The sequence below is a fragment of the Prosopis cineraria genome, unplaced genomic scaffold (assembly GCF_029017545.1).
Source record: "Prosopis cineraria cultivar Desert tree isolate PC_DT_omini unplaced genomic scaffold, ASM2901754v1 PC10, whole genome shotgun sequence".
Classification (NCBI taxonomy): domain Eukaryota; kingdom Viridiplantae; phylum Streptophyta; class Magnoliopsida; order Fabales; family Fabaceae; genus Prosopis; species Prosopis cineraria.
The window spans coordinates 21649669-21655250 of record NW_026555341.1 but is presented as its reverse complement, the minus strand read 5'-3'; the positions used below and the strand labels follow the sequence as shown (position 1 = coordinate 21655250).

Below are 5582 nucleotides of genomic sequence, written 5' to 3'. Positions count from 1 at the left end.
AAGCAAGAGATGAATTTCTTAGCTTTAAGCAATATCTAGAGGAACATCCTATGCAGCTTGGGAGAGATACAAGATGTTGATGAAGAAATGCCCTAATCATGGGGTAGACAAATGGGTAGTGATTCAGATCTTCTGTAATCGTCTGAATCCATCTTCGAAGGCCATAGTTGATTCTATCACAAATGGGGGATATCGGAATGTGCCTGTCAATGAAGTTTTTCGCCTCTTAGACCAATTGTCTGCGAACAACACTCAAAGCACGGATAGAAGGAATATATCAATGGTGACTAGTGCTAAAGATGATTCCTCTTCCCAGATTGTATCCATCTTGAATGCAATGAACAAGTGTTTTGATGTGTTGGAATCTCAAATGCAAAGGGGAAATTCTCATAATGTGCATACTGTCCAAGCAATTCCAACTGTGTGTAATCAATGCAATGATATGCACATGCTCGATCAATGTCCTCTTTATATGACCACAGAGTCTGTTAACTATATGGGCAAGTTTTAAAACCCTCACAACAACCCTTGCTCTCAAACATACAACTCAGGATGGAGGAATCATCCTAATTTTTCATAGAGTCAAGGGAATTCTTCAAATCAACCTTCATCCTCTAATGTCAAGCCACTTCACCCTTTGGGTTTTCAAGCTCCACCAAAGCCAATGCCAGTTAAAGAAGAGGAGTCTAGAATAGAAAAGATGCTAGCACAAATCTTGAGTAATTAAGAGTCTGCAAGAGTTGAAACTAAGGCAACTTTTACTCTTCATGATACCGCAATCAAGAACCTTGAAGTGTAAATGGGGCAATTGGCTTCACAAATGAATGCTATGTCAAGAAGTAATCTCCCTAGTGACACCATTCCAAATCCTAAAAGGGATGGTAAGGAGGAGTGTAAAGCAATCACTTTGAGAAGTGGGATGCAATTACCCGAAGTTTTTATGCCAAGTGCAAGTGGTGTGAGTAGTGGTGCTACTAAGGTGGTTGTTGATAATGAAGTGATTAATGAAGAAATTGTGGTTGAAGAGTGTGACAACTCGAAGAATGATCAAGAAGAGAAAAAGATTAAAGATCAAGTCAAAAAGGTTGGTAATGAGAAAAAGCAACTAGAGGCCAAGCCAAAATATATGCCTCCACCACCTTTTCCTCAAAGGCTTAGGAAGCAACAAAAAATGGCCAATTCAAAAAGTTTCTTGATATGTTCAAGCAATTGCATATCAACGTTCCTTTTGTGGAAGCTTTGGAGCAAATGCCCAAATATGCTAAATTCATGAAAGATGTGCTCTCTAAAAAGAGAAGGTTCAATGAGTTTGAGACGGTTGCTCTAACCAAGAGTTGTACGGATATCATTAAGCAAACTACCTTAAAAGTTGAAGGATCCCGGTAGCTTCTCAATTCCGTGTCATATTGGGAATAAATTTTTGGGTAAGGCATTATGTGATCTTGAAGCTAGTATCAATCTTATGCCTCTCTCTATTTTCAATAAATTGGAGTTGGGTGAAGCTAGACCAACAACCGTGACTTTGCAATTAGCGGATAGAAGCTTAGCTTATCCACGTGGTGTTATTAAAGATGTTCTTGTAAAAGTGGATAAATTCATTTTTCCGGTTGATTTCATTGTCCTTGATTGTGAGGTGGATCGTGATATTCCTATTATCTTGGGAAGACCATTCTTGGCAACCGCTAGAACCTTGATTGATATTGAAAAAGGTGAGCTTACTATGAGGGTGGATGATGAGCAAGTCACTTTTAACATGCACAAGTTGATGAAATCTCCCAATGATCTTGAGCAATGCTTCTTTGTTAATATGCTTGATCAAGTTACATAAGAAAAATTCAATGAGGTAATTCCTAATGATTTTTTGGGAGCCTTGTTGCCAAGAGCTTAATTAAAGACTTAAGATGGAGAAGAGTGTATGGCTATCATGAATGCATCACCGGTTTATCCTAGAAACCGTGTCCAATTTAAATCTCTAGATTTATCTTCTCTTGGTAGACCATCTTTGAATCCTCTATTGAAGAGCCACCATCTCTTGAGTTGAAGACATTACCTTCTTATCTTCGGTATGTCTATTTGAAAGCCAACAATACTTTGCCAGGATTATTGCTGCAGACTTGAATGAACAACAAGAAGAGTAACTTGTGGAAGTCTTGAAAGCTCATAAGAGAGCTATTGGGTGGACTATTGCCGACATAAAAGGGTATTAGCCCTTCAATTTGCATGCATAAGATTTTCCTTGAAGACAATCATAAAACTTCTGTGGAACATCAAAGAAGGTTGAATCCTATTATGAAGGAAGTTGTGAAAAAGGAGATCTTGAAATAGCTTGAGGCGGGCATTGTCTATCCTATTTCTGACAGCTCTTGGGTGAACCCAGTTCAATGCGTTCCAAAAAAGGAGGCATGACTGTAGTGGCTAACACCCACAATGAGCTAATTCCTACTCGCATTGTCATTGGGTGGAGAGTATGCATGGATTACCAGAAGCTAAATGCAGCTACTAGGAAAGATCACTTTCCTCTTCCCTTTATCGACCAAATACTTGACAAATTAGCTGGAAGGGAATTCTTTTGCTTCCTTGATGGGTATTCAGGCTATAACCAAATTGCCATAGCTCCAGAGGATCAAGAAAAAATGACATTTACTTGTCCTTATGGAACTTTTGCTTTCAAGCGCGTGCCTTTTGGGTTATGCAATGCACCGGCCACTTTTCAGAGGTGTATGATGGCAATTTTCTCTGATATGATTGAGCAAACTATGGAAGTCTTCATGGATGACTTCACGGTTTTTGGGGATGCATATGAGGAATGTTTGATCAACTTGGCCAATGTGTTGAAAAGATGTGAAGAGACCAACTTGGTCTTGAATTGGGAAAAATGCCACTTCATGGTTAAGGAGGGCATAATTCTTGGCCATAGAGTCTCCAAAAATGGCTTGGAGATAGATAGAGCCAAAATTTTGGTGATTGAGCAACTTCCTCCACCTACTAATGTTAAGGGTGTGAGGAGTTTTCTTAGTCATGCGGGATTTTATCGTCGCTTCATCAAAGACTTCTCCAAAATAGTCAAGCCTCTTTGCACTCTTCTTGAGAAAGATGCTGAATTTAAATTTGATGAGTCATGCTTGAAAGCATTTGAAGAGTTAAAGAAAAGACTTGTGTCTGCGCCTATCATGATGGCTCCTGATTGGAGTTTGCCTTTCATTGTGATGTGTGATGCTAGTGACTTTGCTGTGGGTGCTATGCTTGGCCAAAAGAAAGAAAAAGTGCTTCACCCAATTTACTATGCTAGCAGAACACTTGATGATGCTCAAGAAAACTACACCACGACTGAGAAAGAGCTTCTTGCAGTGGTGTTTGCTTTTACCAAGTTTAGATCGTATCTTGTGGGTACTAAGGTGACAGTTTACTTGACCATTCAGCTTTAAAGTACCTATTCAGCAAGAAAGAGTCTAAAGCAAGGTTAATTCGATGGGTACTACTTCTACAAGAATTTGACTTGGAGATTATTGATAGGAAGGGTACTGAGAATCAAGTGGCGGACCATCTTTCTAGGTTGAGTACTGATGCTCAACTTAAATGTAATGTTGTTATTGATGAAGCTTTTCCTGATGAGCAACTCTTTAAGGTTGACAATATTCAAACACCGTGGTATGCGGACATTGTCAACTATCTTGTTTGTGGCATTTTGCCCTTTAATCTGAAGTTTCATCAAAAGAAGAAGTTTCTCCATGATGCTAAGTTTTATTTTTGGGAAGAACCTTATCTGTTTCGCTAATATGCAGATCAAATGATCAGAAAGTGTGTTCCTGAGTGTGAGCAACAAGAAATTCTCAGATGTTGCCATTCTTCTGACTATGGAGGCCACTTCGGGGGTGACAAGACAGCATCTAAAATCTTGCAAAGTGGTTTCTATTGGCCCTCTTTATTCAAGGATGCATATGACTTTGTTTTAAAGTGTGATAGGTGCCAAAGGATGGGTAATATCTCTAGAAGGAACGAAATGCCACTCAACAACATGCTTGAAGTAGAATTGTTTGACGTATGGGGCATAGACTTCATGGGACCATTTCCCATGTCTTTCAACAATCAATATATCCTTGTGGCTGTAGACTATGTCTCAAAATGGGTCGAAGCGGCGGCATTTCCCACTAATGATGCTAAAGTAATGCTCAAGTTCTTGAAGAAGCATATTTTCACCCGCTTTGGAGCACCAAGAGCCATTGTGAGTGATAGTGGTACTCACTTTTGCAACAATCAATTTTAATCTCTCTTGAAGAAATATGGTGTCAAGCACAAGGTCGCACTTGCCTACCATCCTCAAACTAATGGGCAAGCTGAGATTTTTAATCGGGAAATTAAGAAGATACTTGAAAAGATGGTAGGAGTGGCGAGAAAAGATTGGTCCACCAAACTTGACGATGCATTATGGGCTTATCGAACGGCTTATAAAACTCCTATCGGCATGTCTCCATACCGGTTAGTTTTTGGGAAAGCATGTCATCTACCGGTAGAGCTAGAACATGGTGCTTATTGGGCTATTCAAAAGCTCAACTTTGATTTTAAGGACGTGGGTGAAAAGAGACTTCTCCAACTGAATGAACTTGATGAATTTCGGTTAAATGCCTATGAGAATGCTAGGCAATACAAGGAGAAGACAAAGAGATGGCATGATAGGAAAATTTTATGCAAAGCATTTGAGCCAGGCCAAAAAGTACTCTTGTACAACTCTAGATTGAGATTATTTCCTGGCAAACTCAAGACTAGATGGTCGGGATCGTTCAATATGGTCCAACTATTTCCTCATGGTGCTATTGAGCTAGAGAGCAGTAAAGGAGAAAGATTTAAAGTCAATGGACAACGAGTGAAGCATTACTGGGGTGGTGAGGTAGATCGTGAAGCAATTACCTTGCCCTTATCTGATGCCTCTTGAAGGAGAGAAGAGTCAGGTTGAATGACTATAAAACAAGCGCTACTTGGGAGGCAACCCAAGCTCTAAACCTTATCTTTTGATTTTTCTTTTGTAGTTTAGTTGTTTTGGTAAAGTTATGTGTGATCTTGTCTCTTTTATAGGTTAACAAGAAGATATGAGGAAGTATAAGCCTTTGGAGAAGCAAGAAATGTGCCCAAAGAATAAAAGAGCACAAAAGGAAGGAAAATTTCAGGGAAGTCAAGCTATTTAAGTTGTTTTTATGCTTATAAACTTGTCTTGGCAATTATTTTGAGCTTATTGAAGTAAATGCAATTTTTTGTGGTTTGATTCGCATGAAAAATGGTTCTTTTTAGGGGTTGATTGCATTTAAATTGAAGGATATTGTGTATGGTTGATGAATGATGGTTAGAGATTGATTTTGGAGTGATTTGAGTGTTTGGAAGAGGTTTTAAGGGGTGAACAAATCAGATTTTTGAAAATAGAGTGCTGCAGAATTTTGCTGTCAAGAAAGTTCTGACACAAGTCATGACTTTGAGCTCACGACTTTGAGATTCCAGAGAAGGTCAAAGTCATGACTTTCATTTCAGTCTTAAATCCAAAGTCACGACTTTTATCTCCTCTGGACCTGTTTTGAAAAAAAAAATTTCAGATT

The 5582-nt window shown here is 39.0% G+C and overlaps 1 non-coding gene across 1 annotated transcript; it reads right to left on the bottom strand.

Annotated features, from left to right (window-relative positions):
* On the bottom strand, positions 1-105 carry LOC129284691 (small nucleolar RNA R71). Its single transcript, XR_008586935.1, has one exon. It is a non-coding gene; the product is annotated as a small nucleolar RNA R71 (small nucleolar RNA).
* Positions 106-5582: the final 5477 nt, after the last annotated feature.